The sequence below is a fragment of the Gasterosteus aculeatus genome, chromosome 17 (assembly GCF_964276395.1).
Source record: "Gasterosteus aculeatus chromosome 17, fGasAcu3.hap1.1, whole genome shotgun sequence".
Taxonomy (NCBI): domain Eukaryota; kingdom Metazoa; phylum Chordata; class Actinopteri; order Perciformes; family Gasterosteidae; genus Gasterosteus; species Gasterosteus aculeatus.
Window position 1 is genome coordinate 94,421 of NC_135705.1, and position 17,402 is coordinate 111,822.

At 47.3% G+C, this 17,402-nt stretch overlaps 1 long non-coding RNA gene across 1 annotated transcript; it reads right to left on the reverse strand.

Moving 5' to 3' along the window:
• Positions 1–8,195: 8,195 nt before the first annotated feature.
• Positions 8,196–15,670, reverse strand: LOC120834572 (uncharacterized). Its single transcript, XR_013453241.1, has 9 exons — positions 15,556–15,670; positions 15,423–15,461; positions 14,263–15,282; positions 13,613–13,736; positions 13,253–13,366; positions 12,898–12,975; positions 12,568–12,671; positions 12,245–12,280; positions 8,196–9,092 (listed from the first exon to the last, which is right to left on the reverse strand). It is a non-coding gene; the product is annotated as an uncharacterized LOC120834572 (long non-coding RNA).
• Between the last annotated feature and the right edge of the window lie 1,732 nt (positions 15,671–17,402).

Below are 17,402 nucleotides of genomic sequence, written 5' to 3' on the forward strand. Positions count from 1 at the left end.
CTGCCACGAGACCTCCACAGCCGCGCAGAGCAGCGCCGACGACAACGGCGACCCAGACCGAGGTGGCCCAAATCCACTCGGCACCGGCGGAGGCAGACCTGATTTTGGTGACGCCCTCTTCCTCGTCTGCATCACTGCCTCCGCCCCCCAGCACTCCAGAGAGGGCCTCCAACATCATGGACTCCATCATCGATCCGTGTTTCAGCCTGGGCACCCTCTCCCCTCTCTCTCCGCTTCAAGGTGAGGGCTCACAACGGGGGTCCCCACACGCCCCTGACACACAATTGCCTGCACCACTGCCACAGAGGGATCAGAGACTACGTGGTAGCAGACGTGATCCTGTGTCGAGCTCGGCTTCAGTGGCCTCATCAGAGTCCTCTCCAGCGCTCGCAACGACCCCACACCCCACTGCTTGGTCCCTCAGGCGTCACAACCCAGCTGTGGCCCCTAACGATGATGTTGTGATGGAGCTCTCTCAACAGAACGTGACTCAACTATTGCAGCAGGAGAAGCCGCGATCACTGTCCCGGATGCAGGAGGAGCTGAGCCGTGTCCCCCTGACGCCCGTCCGCAGACTTCGTGCTGCGGTGCAGACCCACCTGCTGCACACGTCGTCCACTCCGGCTCCCGGTCCGGACGCACCGACCCGGCGCCGACTACAACGGCCCACCAGGCACCAGACGACCCTGAGAAAGGCCCAGGAGTGGAGTCTCCATGTAACCAGGAAATGGTTAATCATTGGAGACTCCAATGTCTGCAAACTGCCTGCATATACAAACGAGCACCTGCAAATCGACGGCTTTCCTGGTGCTACGTTCCGGAACGTGGAGCTGCTGATGGACAAAACCACCGCTCAGGTAGACGTTGAAAAAGTTATTGTGGCTGTGGGCCTTAATAACCGGGTCCAAAAGACCCGTGAGACTGCTTTAAAACAGCTGCAAAGTGCCATGAACAATGTGAGGCGCACTTTTCCTTCTGCTGAGATTTTTGTGTCGCAGATAAACTTCTCCAGTGGTCTTCCTCAGAAGGAGAAACTGCGGCTCACACACTTGAACTCGGCCATATCCAGCAGGTATGAGTACATTCCGGCCCTGCCTACGAGTCTTTTCAGCACAGGTGGGGACAATATTCATTGGTCTCGGGGCACAGCCAGTCGCATTTTTGATCACTGGGTTCACTACCTAAACTAATAGTCCCCACAAGCCTGCCTACTCAGGAGGGGGATAAGACGGTTCTAAACCTCACCAAAGATTTCAAACTCACTGACACGCAGTTTGCTCTACTCAGCAGGGGTTTAAATTTTATTCCTACAAAAGGAATTAACAAAAATCTTTTACCACAGAGTCGTTTTGATCTACAACAATATCATCGAAAACTTAAGTTGGCGGCTTATTTCGAGCTCTCTAAGGAGTCGGAACCCCTGCCGTTTATCAATAAATCTACCTGGTCTCCTCCACTGACACATATCCCCATAATTATTCGTGACCTCATTCAAGCCGACATCACACATTTCGATAAACATTTCAGGGGTCGCCAGGTGCCTCCTAACCTCAGTAGGGAGGAAGTGAGTGCACTTGAGCACCTGTCTAATAACAAACACATAGTCATCAAGCCAGCAGACAAGGGCAGCGCCATAGTTATTCTGGACAGAGAACAATACTTATGGGAGGGTTATAGACAATTGAACGACACAAAATATTACACCAAATTGGCCGAACCCATCTATTTAAACACTATTCCAAAAGTGATCACGATAATAAACACCCTACATGAGAAAAAATTCGTCACCTTAAAACAAAAACATTATCTCATGGGGGACACGGTACCGAGGCCCAGACTCTTTTATATGTTGCCCAAGATCCACAAAGACCCTGCTAAGTGGAGCAAACCGTATGTGATCCCCCCCGGTCGTCCTATTGTCTCCGACTGTAGCAGCGAGACCTACCGTACGGCTGAGTACATCGACCACTTTCTTAATCCTCTCTCGACCACACATCCTAGTTACATTAAGGACACGTACCACTTCGTGGACATAATCAGAGGACTCCAAATTTCGGATAACTCCATTTTATTTACCATTGATATTGATAGTCTTTACACTAATATTGACATTAAAGAAGGCATACAGGCCGTTAAAAATGCATTTCGGAAACACCCCAACAAAAAGAGACCAGAGAAAGAGCTCCTACAGCTACTGGAAATTAATCTGACCCAAAATGATTTTGAATTTAATGGGGAATTTTTTCTGCAAATTAAGGGTACAGCGATGGGGAAGAAGTTTGCCCCCGCATACGCCAATATTTTTATGGCTGAGTGGGAGGACTCAGTCCTGAAAATGTGTCCCAAAAAACCGTCACAATACTACAGATACTTGGACGACATCTGGGGTGTGTGGCCTCACTCGCGAGAGGATTTTGACATCTTTCTTGGAATCCTCAACAGCTTTAATCCATCCATCACCATTAAATCCACTAGCAGCCCCACATCAGTTGATTTTTTGGACACTACAACATTTAAAGACACTACATTCAAGGAAACCCATAGACTGGACATTAAAGTTTTCTTTAAAGAAACAGACACCCATGCACTTCTTTTTAAAACCAGCTTTCATCCCGGACACACTTACGCTGGTTTAATCAAATCTCAGCTGTTGAGGTTCCATAGAATTTGCAGCAGAGAGGTGGACTTTTATTCTGCTGTCAAAGTGTTGTTTCGCGCTCTGTCCAGCAGAGGGTACTCTCGCTCTTTCCTTAGAAAGTGCCAGAGGAATTTCCTTGTTAAAAAGCCCATCATGGTTGGTTCAAGCCTCACCCTTGTGACCACATACTCACCGTCCACCAGAGACTTGGTTAGAGGCTGCAGGGAAAGATTCCTTCACCACACCAGAGACAAGGACGTCCTGCAGGATTTTAGAATTATTCCGGCTTTCCGGAGAAATAGAAATCTGCAGGATTTTTTGGTTAAAGCTAAAATAAGACCTCTATATATTCCACAAGTCAGGAACCCGGTGGACTATTTTAAGCAGCGGACATGGCTCCAGAGCCATAGCACAAAAGAGGTCTTCCACATTATGGTTCGGGGTCATGTCAAATGTAAAAATTGTGTTTATCTTATTATGTGCCAGACTTGTGGCCTGCAGTATGTGGGGGAGACGGGCAACAGCATCGCCACCAGGATGGCACAACACAAATATAACATCACAAACAGAAAAAAAGTACAGACGCCATTAGTGGCTCATTTCACAGTACATGGATGGAAATCCTTATCCACTAGCATTCTCCAGTGCAACCCCAGGTGGAGTGCTCCCCTGAGGAGGAGAGCTGAGAGGCTGTGGATCAACAAGCTGGACACCTTGCATCCTAAAGGCCTCAATGAGGGTTGAGAGGTGCAGACAGTGGGGTGGTGCTGGACTGTGCATCGATGGTCCTGTTCGCAGGACTTTCACAATCTTTTAATCCCTAACCCTAACCCTAACCCTAACCCTAACCCTAACCCCCCCCCCCCCCCCCTCCCTTTTAGCTCACATTCTTATCTCTTTTTATCCCTTATTTTTGACGATTTATTTCCCTCCCTCTCCTCCTGCCCAGCCACCACTGCCTCTGCCAGCCTATTATACAGCCTTGTTTTATTCCTCATTTTTTCCCCCCTTCTTTTTAAACCTCTCCCCCTGCTTTTTATCTGTTTTATTCCAGTTTTAATTTTTCTAAAAAAAACCCCTTTTTAACCATGGTCCCCCTTGTGCCAGTACCCCCGTGGCCCCCTTCGGAGGACCGCGTTCACCACACAACCTAACCCTAACCCTAACCCCCTAACCCTAACTCAGCCAGGGGAAACACCAAGTCTAAGAACTGTGTTTACCTCATCACGTGTGCACAATGTGGATTACAATATGTGGGGGAGACGGGGAACACCATCGCGACCCGCTTCACACAACACAAACACAACATCATTAAAAAGAAAAAAACACTGACGCCACTTGTGGCACATTTTATTTCGCACAGTTGGAAATCTGTGTCTGTGTGTGTGATCCAGATGAACCCCGAATGGAGCGCTCCCCAGAGGAGGAGAGCGGAGAGGGGCTGGATCAATAAATTAAACACCAGGTTCCCTAAGGGCTTAAATGAGGACTAAGAGCTGCGGGCTGTGAGGCAGTGCTGGACAGTGCACAGATGGTCCTGCTCGCAGGTCCATCCAAAACTATTTATTCCCTAACCGGCCCGTGCCGCCTGCTGAGCAGCCTGCGGTCTCTACGGTTCTCTTATACAGCCCACCCTGTCATTTTGTCCTAAACACAACCACTCCATAACCCATGCCTAAACCTAATCCTATACAGCCCACCCGGTTATTTTTTCCTAAACACAACCACTCCATAACCTATGCCTAAACCCAACCCTTCATCATCCATGATCCTGCCACTGTACCACTTACAGGTTGAAGTTTAAATAAAAGGCCAATTGGCCCTTTAACTGTTGTGTTATTTCACAGTTGGATGTATGAAAAAGGGTTTTATTCACTTGTTTGGGAATGTGGTTACGTTGTAAATATTTCTAATATTTCTGCTTTTTGACAAAAATGTGTGTTTTATTCCATGTTCCATCACTGTTTCTATTTTTAATAATTATACGTGTGATGTTTACTGGTGTTATTATCATGTTTATGCCTTATTACTATGTGATTCATGTTTCTGGTTTCGACGATGCTGGTATTTCGGATTGTGAGACGGGTGCATTGAACGTCTCACTGTATGCGATGCACCTAGAGATTTGTAGTTCAGCGCAGCTATTGGTCAGCTACACCGGGGAGGGGAAAGGTCACGGCCGCCATATTGGCGACGCCCTAGCCGGACCGTCATTTCACCGAGCTGACCAGAGCGACAACAACAGCGCGCATCTTTAGCTCACACTTTTTTACAAGTTTTATAGCCTGAGGAAGGATATTCTTTATATCCGAAACGTTGCTAATCTGTTTAAACTTGTTCCGTTTATTGCTTTATTTTTGTTGTTATTGTTCCGGTCAATAAAAGGTAAAAAGAACCACTTTTCCTTCGCCTTTTTTTCGTGGCTAGTGAACACGAGGCTTCACTAGCTAGCGACATGTACGGGCGTGGCCGGGAGGATGAAGGCGAGTGGACGCTGGTGCAGTACGGCAGACGCGGTAGGCGCCGCAACAGTTCCAGCCGCAACAGCCCCGCTTTCAGCAGAACGCACCGCCACGTTTCCAGCGACAGCAGCCCCGCTATCCACGCGACACCTACGCGAACGCTGTCCGGAGACCCGCGGATCGGGGAGGCGCCCCGCGGTGGCGCTATGATGGCGGCCAGGATGACAGGTACACGGGACGTCCCGCTAACCGCGGTCCCCGTCCAAGACCCGCACAGCCCCGGTCCTTTGACTCCCGCTTTCAACGCCCCCCCTATAATAATAATAGCAATAACAATAGCAACGCAAATAGCAATAACACACGGTACCAGCGAAACCAGAACCAGAACAATGAGGGCGCTCAGAATAGGCCCAGATCTGACGACCCACTTTTCACTGTTAAATGCCGGATCCTCCATAAGATCATTAAAGCGGCACATCACTTTTCCAACATTGTTATAACACACCCACCGGTCACGATCTCTAGAATGACCCAGCAGTTAGCCGCATTCATTAAGCCGGCTATTCCCAACACGGCCACACAGATGCTCATTGACGGCAACGCTAAGAACTGGGAGCACACTGCGTTGGTCATTTTACAGGACCACTATGAGTCTGTGATAAAGGAGGAGATCCGGAACCTTCACAGACTCAATAGTCCTGAGTGGAGTGACCCGTTCGAGGTGGCGGCAGCCTGGGCCAAAAGGCAGTTTGGCCGCAGACTCGGCCCGGACACATTAAAAGAGGCCAGAGAGACAATTGTGGACTGGATGGCCGGTCTGGCGGTAGATGAGCCAATACAGGCCCCTGCAGCGGCGGCGCCGGCGACAACAGCAGCACCAGCGGCCCAGACTGACCCGGCGAGTCATCCCCTGAGGCGAGTGAGACCTGTGGCCAGAGCGGAACCGGTAAACGCACCGCCCACACACACTATCGAGGCCCAGAGACGCCCAGACTCACCTCAGCCCGCCGCCGCAGCAGCAGCAGCAGCAGCACCTGTGGCACCTGTCATCACCACGACGGCGGCCCAGGTCCACGCGGGACCGCATGCTCCAGCGGCGGCGCTGGTGACGCCCTCCTCACCAGTGACGGCAGAACGGCGGCCCAGCACTCCTCCTCTGATCCAGAACCTCTTAGACTTCCCGATCGAGGTTAGTTTCAACTCTGACACCCTCTCCCCCGACACGCCACAGTCGGCAGGGGGCTCACAGCAGGTGGTTTCACCCACTCCGTCTTCCCAGCTGCCCCGGCCACAGAGACTGAACTTTCGCAGACCACAGTTCACAATAGAACTTTCACCCAGCTCGTCGTCAGTGGCTTCAGCGGAGGCAGCGGCAGCAGCAGAGACGGAGGCGGAGGAGGCAGCAGCAACAGCGCCATCATCAGCAGCGACATCACCGCCGACACCTCCACCGGCGGCAGCGACGCCCTCAATATCTGCTGTATGGTCCTTCGCACCGCGCAATCCGTGTGTGGCCCCGAACACGGACGAGGTGGAGTTCTCCCAGAGGAACCTGGAGGAGCTGGTGCAGCAGGAGGCGAGAGAGCCGTGGTCCCGAATGCAGAGGGACGTGAGGCACGTTCCCTTAACGCCCATCAGCACCACCAGGTTGAGGACAGCGGTGCAGACCCAGCTGATCCGGCCGGTGGCCACTCCCACTTCCGGCCTGCAGACACCGCAGGGAGCTCAGCGACCATGCAGACACCAGTCCACCGCGCGGAAGGCACAGGATTGGAGTCTCCATGTGACCAAGAAGTGGCTCATCATTGGAGACTCCAATGTGTACAAACTGCCAGCCCACAACATCGAGGATCTGCAGGTGGATGCTTTTCCAGGGGGCACCTTCAGGAACGCAGATCTCCTGATGAACAAGACGACCTCGGAGGTCACGGTGCAGAAGGTCATTTTGGCCTTCGGCATTAACAACCGGGTCCAAAAAACGCAGGAGACGGCCATCAAACAGCTGCAGAGGGCCCTCCGAAGCGTTAGACTGACTTTTCCATCTGCTGACGTTTTTGTGCCACAGGTCAACTTCTCCGGAGATCTTCCCCCGAAGGAGAAACTGCGCCTCACACATCTGAACACTGCTATTGCGAGAATGTGTGAGTACATCCCAGCGCTGCCAGCAGGTCTCTTTCACACAGGTCCGGATCACATCCACTGGACCCGAGCCACAGCTGCCCGCATATTTGACAATTGGGTTCACTACTTAAACTAATTGTCCCCATAAACCTGCCTACTCAGGAGGGGGATAAGTTAGTCATCAACCTCACTAAGCACTTTAAACTCACTGAAGCACAGCGCACTCTCCTTGGCAGGGGGTTAAATTTCATTCCCACTAAGGGAACTAATAAACAGATTGTAGAGCAGAGCCGCTTTGATCTACAGCAGTATCACAGGAGGTTAAAGCTGGCGGCTTATTTTGAAAACTCGAGAGAGTGTGAACGACTCCCGTTCATTTATAAATCGTCCTGGGCTCCTGTACAGGCACAAATACCACACACCATAACTGCTCTAATACAATCAGACATTCGGTATTTTAACACACGCTTCAAAATTCATCACGTGCCTCCTAACCTCAGTAGGGAGGAAGTGCGGGCACTTGATGAACTAGTTAATAACAAACACATAGTTATTAAACCAGCAGATAAGGGCAGCTCTATAGTGATCTTGGACAGGGAGCAATATTTATGGGAAGGCTACAGACAGCTTAATGATCCCAAATACTACACCAAATTGACCCACCCCATTTATCCAAACACTGTCCCGATTGTAAATAAAATCATCCTAACTCTACATGAGAAGAAGTTCATTAATCTGAAACAAAAGCATTATTTAATGGGTGACGCTGTACCTAGAGCCAGATTATTCTATATGCTGCCCAAAATACACAAGGACCCTGCCAAGTGGAGTAAACCACATGAAATCCCTCCCGGCAGGCCCATCGTGTCTGACTGCAGCAGTGAGACTTATCACACTGCAGAGTACCTCGACCACTTTTTGAATCCTCTGTCGACCACACACCCGAGTTACATAAAGGACACGTACCACTTTGTAGAGATAATTAAAAGACTCCGCATTCCGGACAACTCAATTTTATTCACCATAGATATTGATAGTCTCTATACAAACATTGACATAAAAGAAGGCATGCAGGCCGTTAAGAATTCATTTCGGAAACACCCCGACAAAAAGCGACCAGAAAAAGAATTATTACAGTTACTGGAGATCAATCTGACCCAAAATGATTTTGAATTTAATGGGGAATTTTTCCTTCAAATCAAGGGTACAGCGATGGGGAAGAAGTTTGCTCCTGCATACGCTAACATTTTTATGGCTGAGTGGGAGGAATCAGTCCTGAAAATATGTCCTAAAAAGCCACTGCATTATTATAGATATTTGGACGACATCTGGGGTGTGTGGCCCCACTCGAGGGAGGATTTTGAAGTGTTTCTGTGCACCCTCAACAATCACAATCAGTCTATTAAAATTAAATCCACCGACAATTTGACTTCTGTTGACTTTCTGGACACCACAACGTTTAAAAGTAACACATTTAAGGAAACCCACACATTGGACATTAAGGTATTTTTTAAGGAGACAGACACACATGCTCTGCTCTTCAAGACCAGCTTCCACCCAAAGCACACATATGCTGGCTTAATCAAATCCCAACTGTTGAGGTTTCACAGAATATGCAGCAGAGAAGAGGATTTCCGGGTTGCAGTCGGGGTGCTCTTTCACGCTTTGTCCACCAGGGGGTACTCTAGGACCTTTCTTAGAAAATGCCAGAGGTCATTTCTAGAGAAGAAGCCTATTACTGTGGGCTCCAGTCTCCCCTTTGTCACCACATATTCACCTTCCACCATGGCATTGGTCAGAGGATGCAGAAGGAGATTCCTCTCCCACACCACAGGGTCTTCTGTCCTGCAGGACCACAGGATCATCCCGGCCTACAGGAGAAACAAGAATCTACTGGATTATCTGGTAAAGGCCAAATTAAAACCTCTGCACAGCACTAAGGGGAGAGGTCAGAGTGATGCCTTTTATAAACACAGAAAATGGCTGCAAAGCCACAGCACGGGAGACGTTTTCCTGAACTCAGCCAGGGGAAACACCAAGTCTAAGAACTGTGTTTACCTCATCACGTGTGCACAATGTGGATTACAATATGTGGGGGAGACGGGGAACACCATCGCGACCCGCTTCACACAACACAAACACAACATCATTAAAAAGAAAAAAACACTGACGCCACTTGTGGCACATTTTATTTCGCACAGTTGGAAATCTGTGTCTGTGTGTGTGATCCAGATGAACCCCGAATGGAGCGCTCCCCAGAGGAGGAGAGCGGAGAGGGGCTGGATCAATAAATTAAACACCAGGTTCCCTAAGGGCTTAAATGAGGACTAAGAGCTGCGGGCTGTGAGGCAGTGCTGGACAGTGCACAGATGGTCCTGCTCGCAGGTCCATCCAAAACTATTTATTCCCTAACCCTAACCCTAACCCTAACCCTACCCTAACCCTAACCCCTAACCCCTAACCCCCAACCCCCAACCCCCAACCCTAACCCCTAACCCTAACCCCTTCTCCTAAACACAACCACACAGTTTTCTATTGTTGGAGGGAGGCTGTGACCTAACCTGGTCCCCTTTTCCTAAACACAACATTAGTACATGTATTATTTGCAAGCCTAATCTGGCCCTTTAATGCATGGACAGAATAAAACAACACATTTTATAGCGGATCTATGACATCTCACTCCTTCACAAATCTTAATAGTCAAGTTATAATTTACTGACATGCATAGAATGCCTACCTGGTGTCATGCTATTATATTCCATCACTTGTGTGTACAGGATTACAATCTTTTAAACAATGCTGACTCTTAGAAATGTATGCACTATTCTTTAAGGACGACGCTCTATTGAAGCACAATTACGGATCCACAGAAAGAAGCACGATTGAGAGTACGGCCAATATATTGTTTTATGATGTTTTGCACTGTGAACACAATAAGAGGATGTGAAATTTCAGTTTAATATTACGGACAGGCATTGAATACTAACTTTGTGTCATGCTTTGAAGGATTCCACCACTCATGTGTACAGGATTGTGATCGTTTTTATTTAAACAATGCTTATTCTTGACAATGTATACATAATTATGAATCCACGGGGATATGGACGGTCGAGAATAGGGCGGATATATTGTTTTAATGATACAATACCTGCTAACGCTAAATATCATGATGTGTTGTGTTGAGTTTGAGATAAAATAGATCCAGCGGTGCCGGATCACGCCGGTCCGCACCTCCGATATCACTGCGCCGCCGACTCACGTCATTTTCGCCAGCGTGTCCGGAGGGAAAGGAGTCCCCGGCACGAGCTCCGCTGTTTTGTTAAATGCACACTTTTTAAACCTGCCTGAAGAAGGTCTAGTTGAGACCGAAACGTTGCGGTGTTGTTTTGTGCCTGTTCCCATGTTCCTGCTGGAGAAAATAAACGGTAAAGAAAACCTTTTCGCCGATTTTTTTCTAAGCTAAGTGCTTTTGTGGCTAAGTTAGCCCAAAGCTAATGAGGCTAATCGAGCCCAACATGCGGTGAAATGCTAACAAAGATGGCGGAGCAACGAGTGAGCAGATTATGGACGTGAGCGAGCCGGGTGCCATGGGTGACTGCGAGGCTGCTGATGCTGAGGTGAGGAGCGCAGTTCTTCCGGTCCACATCACGGAGGGAGAAGGCACCTGCACCAGCACCACGGCTAAGGCTAGCAGAGGTACCCGGACCCGGACGGAGGTGATGACGCGACATCAAAGTGATGGAGAAAGCGGAGGCGCCATGTCTGTGGGTAACTGGGACTAAGGGAAACTTGATTCTGTGTTTACTTTTGGGTCCTCGGAGCCGGGCCTGACGATGGACCGTGCACTGACAGTGGTCTTAAGACCGCTGTCCCAACCCCTTTAACCCTAGCCCACACTTAGCCCCGCTAACCCTAGCCCACACTTAGCCCCGCTAACCCTAGCCCACACTTAGCCCCGCTAACCCTAGCCCACACTTAGCCCCGCTAACCCTAGCCCACACTTAGCCCCGCTAACCCTAGCCCACACTTAGCCCCGCTAACCCTAGCCCACACTTAGCCCCGCTAACCCTAGCCCACACTTAGCCCCGCTAACCCTAGCCCACACTTAGCCCCGCTAACCCTAGCCCACACTTAGCCCCGCTAACCCTAGCCCACACTTAGCCCCGCTAACCCTAGCCCACACTTAGCCCCGCTAACCCTAGCCCACACTTAGCCCCGCTAACCCTAGCCCACACTTAGCCCCGCTAACCCTAGCCCACACTTAGCCCCGCTAACCCTAGCCCACACTTAGCCCCGCTAACCCTAGCCCACACTTAGCCCCGCTAACCCTAGCCCACACTTAGCCCCGCTAACCCTAGCCCACACTTAGCCCCGCTAACCCTAGCCCACACTTAGCCCCGCTAACCCTAGCCCACACTTAGCCCCGCTAACCCTAGCCCACACTTAGCCCCGCTAACCCTAGCCCACACTTAGCCCCGCTAACCCTAGCCCACACTTAGCCCCGCTAACCCTAGCCCACACTTAGCCCCGCTAACCCTAGCCCACACTTAGCCCCGCTAACCCTAGCCCACACTTAGCCCCGCTAACCCTAGCCCACACTTAGCCCCGCTAACCCTAGCCCACACTTAGCCCCGCTAACCCTAGCCCACACTTAGCCCCGCTAACCCTAGCCCACACTTAGCCCCGCTAACCCTAGCCCACACTTAGCCCCGCTAACCCTAGCCCACACTTAGCCCCGCTAACCCTAGCCCACACTTAGCCCCGCTAACCCTAGCCCACACTTAGCCCCGCTAACCCTAGCCCACACTTAGCCCCGCTAACCCTAGCCCACACTTAGCCCCGCTAACCCTAGCCCACACTTAGCCCCGCTAACCCTAGCCCACACTTAGCCCCGCTAACCCTAGCCCACACTTAGCCCCGCTAACCCTAGCCCACACTTAGCCCCGCTAACCCTAGCCCACACTTAGCCCCGCTAACCCTAGCCCACACTTAGCCCCGCTAACCCTAGGCAAAAAGGTCTTACCTTCTGGCAACGCTTGTAGAGTTGGATTCTTTCATCCTACAAGAAATAACAAGACTAGATTACCCAACTCATCCAGAACAGTCTTAAACACTAACATGATCTTCTTTCACCTATAGGTTTACATGTAACAATACAAACACATTCCTAAAACATTGGCAAATATTAAACAGTTAAAACCCAGTAGTTCAGGACATGCAACCAAAGACAAGAAGCACCGCAAGTTAACACATTATGCAATCATACCGTTTCAAACATTTTTCTAGACCTATCACACAGCCTGCATGACAAGCATTACATAACCATTACTTTGAAAAAAGTCTTACCTGTTACTCAAATCGCCAAGTTGGCAGGAGCACAAGGCAATTTCCACAGGAGGCTAAAGCTGCTTGACCCTGAAGCAGGAGCCTGTTGTGTTCTCTGAATCGTCCTGTGTGGTAGCACAACAGTACTTTAGGAAACGAGAAATATTTAAACACTGACAAGAATGCAGCTTTTCACACACAGGGGGAAAAAAAACAGACTGGATTAGTTCAGTACATATTAGCAGCAGATTCCAATTAACCAATCAACCGTCAGGCATTCCAACAGAACATTGTATTAGACTTTTCACACAGCCTGCATGACATAAAAGCAGTACTGAGAAAGTGTCTTACCTCTCATTCAGTTGGCAATTTTCACAGGAGGCTGAAGTCACTTGGCCAGCCTGAGGCGGAATTCTTCTCTGGACCGTCCTGCGTGGAATCACAGAACTACGTTACCCAACCGGAATTTTTTCCGAACACTGATGGCAGCTTTTTGCACATAGAGGGGAAACTGCAAATATTAAATGAAGCAGCTAAAGAGGGTGGCATACTTCAAGACATACAACTACATATTAGAAGATTCAGTTAACACATTATGCAACAGTCAGGCTCTTGACAGTTTGAAAAAGAACGTTTTATTAGACCTGTCACACAGCCTGCATGACAAGCATTACATATCAGAAACCACACAGGAAAAAAGTCTTACCGTTCACTCAAATCACTAAAGGCTGCTGGTAATTTCCACCGTCACAGGAGGCTGAAACTGCTTGACCACTTCTGGGCATCCAAGGCAGGAGCCTGTTGTCTTCTCTGGACCGTCCTGCGTGGAATCACAACCCATTCTGAAAAATCTTTGAAACACTGACAAGATGGAATCTTCTTGCCCACAAGCCAACGTTATTTAGCAATACTAACACATTGGCCAACAGCAAATAGTTAAGCAGCAGATCACGGATCCAAATAGTTCAGGACAGGCCGCAACACTCAGGCATTCTTTACAGTTAGAAAGACATTTTATTAGAGCATTACACAGCTTTTACGACAAGAATTACATTAAAAAAAATACCTTTAAGAACCCAGGCTTCGCCCATCTTCCCGCCAAGATCCATGAGCCTCCTTTGACCTGGACGGTTCTGTCAGTTGAGGTCGACCGCCCATAATCAGCAATTGCAGTTGTGTCTTACAAGACTCTAGAATACATTGACATTTTATTAATTCACTGTCAAAATAACATTCCAGGTACACCGTAAATTTGACTGTCAAATTAGTACATTGCAACACTAAGCCAGTAAACATAAGGTCTTAACCTACAGTGTTGGGGTCACACTGAAGTGTACAGCACTATGAGGTTGACTTCTATTTTTTGTCTCTAGTTTAAAACATCTGTGCAGGAGAAATATTTAAGCAACTATTTCAAATGAATAAAGATATTTTGAAAACACCCACTTGTGATATATTGTGCAACAAACTCCGGTTCAGTTAATGAAAAATTGCTCTTTAATTACCAATTTAAAATGGCAGTTATTACTGCCACAGAAATGTGTATTTAAAGTGCATTTTTAGAGGGTACAGATGCACATACAATTCACTTACACTATGGAACAAACATCAATCACCAAGCAATTGAAACTGAAAATCATGAAAAATGCTTGCAGTTAAATATATGAGCAGTGGCTCTTTAGTAGTGTACTTGTTAACAACACAAGTCAGTCATACCTTTTGTTTGCACTCATGGCTCCACGGTCTCCACCAGGTTTCTTGCACAACGCATAATGAGTAAATGACAATATTTAAAAAAAATTATCTGCCACAATTATAAAACCGGGTTACGCAATTTCTCACGGGCAATCCACAGAGGTAGGGCAAACATTTTACACGTCAACTAACCCCTTTGGCCTCCTACTTGTCCCTGAAATTCAGTGGTAGAGTTGAGATTAAAAAGTAATTGCCAAACTCTTGGTCCATGTATTGAAGTGACAGGTTGCCCTTTAACCTAAAGGTTGTCTTCATCTTGCAGTGAAGATATCTAGTGACTTTGGCAAGCCATTTGGAAGTTTTAGCCAATGTTAATCTTGATTCTGTGTGTGGAATCAGCCATATCAGTCTGAGAAGAGATCACAAGCAATTAGTAAAGTTCAACATGTGAGTAAATCCCGTCTAGGGGTACCATTGGCCGAATTCTATTTGGGCTGTCGACTTCCGATACAAGAGAATGAGGGAGAAAGTTGTAGGGCTGTTGTATTAGACTGCATTAGTTTTAGCTGATGCATAGTTGTAGATCATATCATGAGAAGTTGAGCAACTGGAAGACATTTGTAACCACCGGTAGGACAGGGTTAAACATTTCCTCATAAATTATCCAACAACCACAGATCAACAGGTGACTGAAGTCAGACTGAGGCAAAAGGGTTCCCCCAGATTAACATTTAGTTAAAATATAGTAAGAATACAAAACAATGAAACCAATTTCCATCAGCTGTAGGAATTACAAAATGCGCCTCTACAAACAAATTGAGTGCTACCGATGACTAGGCCGCACCGGGGTGAGAACGGGGACAGGCTCTGGCACAGGGCGCTCATCGACTTAGTTTCTCCACACAAACAATATAAAATCGAGGCATGCGATGTTAAAAGAAAATGCAGACAAACACAACAGGCAATGGGATGAGCAGATGAAAGGCCCAGTCACCAGACCCACCATCTGGGATGCTACGCTGTCGACAGCCTCAAACACCCCTAAAAAAAAAACACCAAAAGTAATCATCAGCAAACTAAATATTACAAACATAAAGAAACTCCGGACAGGAACCAAATAAGCTACACAAAACAGTAGTGGCTTCAAATGCCAGCCTGGAGTTACTTTGAGGCTCCTCTACCTGGTCCGGCTCACACATGGTTTGGGCCTCCCTGACAAGCTGGGAGACACAAACACAACAATCACCAAAGGCCAAATCAGTTTCCTAAGAACTGTAAATGTAAATAAAAATAAATAAATAAAAAAAAACCTACCAGCTCATTGGATTCTCCAGCCAGACTCCAACACAGAAAGGGACAAGCGTGGTGACAGCAGCTTCATTATGTGCAGCTTTTATACCCTTTCTAATGGGTGAACCAGGAAGTAGGAGGTACCAAGGTCTGCCTGAGCCTACGGTATCTCAGGAAGGACATTTCCTCACTGGCTACACATTGAAAAAGATTATTCATTATTCATATCATTCATTTATAGTCGTACAGGCTGAGCTTCTTCACAACAGAGATGAACTTGTCTTGCAGTCTCTCCATTTAGATGATTTTATCAAACTCTGGCCGTGCACCCAGTAAGCCATGGATCAAAATCACCACACTACTGTAGTTTAGCCCATTGTATGCCACACTTTTGGCTAAGCTTGCAGTGTCCTTAGTTAAAGACTTTTGTTTTAGAGGATTTTAGATATCCTTGTTAAGAACATCAATGTGAAGTGTGGAAACATTTATCACTTCCAATGGAGGTCTGATAAAGTCACATGCATGTAAATGATTTGCAATCTGAAATTAATGTCTTTCAGAAAGGGGAAGAAGCACATTCGCTGAAATTGATATATTTTGGAATATGTTTTCTATATTTCTATGGTTGTCATAGATTCTGGTTTATTATTCACAATTTTGGAACACACGTTATCCTGTTATCTACTCTTTTTTTAAAAGAAAACATTAGAGACATTTCTGCAAATCTGCTTTTTTCTCACGCATTTAGTCATGACTGCTCCGTTCTTCATGAACTAGTTGTAATGCATAGACTAAATTATATAATCATATACCCATTTTGGGTATACTGGTACACAGTTAGAATTATTAGAAAGATTAAATGTCGATAACTGCTCTCCTTCTCAAATTGCAAGTAATGTTTATCTTCATATATATTAATGACACAAGAAATATTACTATAAAGTTCAATAGCAGCCAATCTAAAGCGTAAAATATTAAATGGAATCTGCACCTTACTGAAATCCGACACTACAATCGTCATTAAAGTTTGATTCATTGTAGGACTGCTGTATTAGACTGATTTAGTTTTATTGTTGAAAACTAATTAAAACAAACAAATTCTTCCAGCAGATGGAGCCAAATATACATTTTTCCTTTTCAACTTTCACATTACATTACATGTAATTTGGCTGATGCTTTTATCCAGTGTGCATTCAACCAAGAGGGAACAGACCGAGAACAACAACATCAAAGAGAGTAGGAGTGTAGGAGAAAAGGGTGCACAACCAGAAAGTGTGATTTCATCAAATAAGCCAAGTTACAATTTGCTATAGATAAGTGCAAATAAAAGTACAATTTAAGTGCTATAATTTGTTCGCCTTTTAGTCAAGGTAGAGTCTGAAGAGGTGTGGCTTTAGTTTGCGGCGTAAAATGTGAAGGCTCTCTGCAGTCCTGATGTCATTAAGAATCTGGTGGTTTACTATGTGTTAAATGCAGCAGAAAGGTCCAGAAGGATGAGGACAGAGGAGAGAGAGGCGGCTCTAGCAGTGTGGAGTTGCTCTGAGACAGCAAGGAGAGCAGTCTCTGTGGAATGGCCTTGAAGCCTGACTGGTGGGGGTCAAGGAGGTTGTTACGGTGGAGATAGGAGGGGAGTTTTGGACAAAAATGGAAGAAGAAAGACGGGTCTGTAGTTGTTTTCTTCGGATGGGTTGAGGGTAGGTTTCTTCAGGAGTGGGTTAGCTCTTGCCTCTTTCAGAGAATTGGGAAAACAGCCAGATAATAGAGCATTGTTAATGAGACAGGTAAAGAAAGGAAGACGGTCAGGAGTGATAGATTGAGGAACATGTGAGGGAATGGGTCAAGAGGGCAGGTGGTCGGACGGGCAGTGGTTA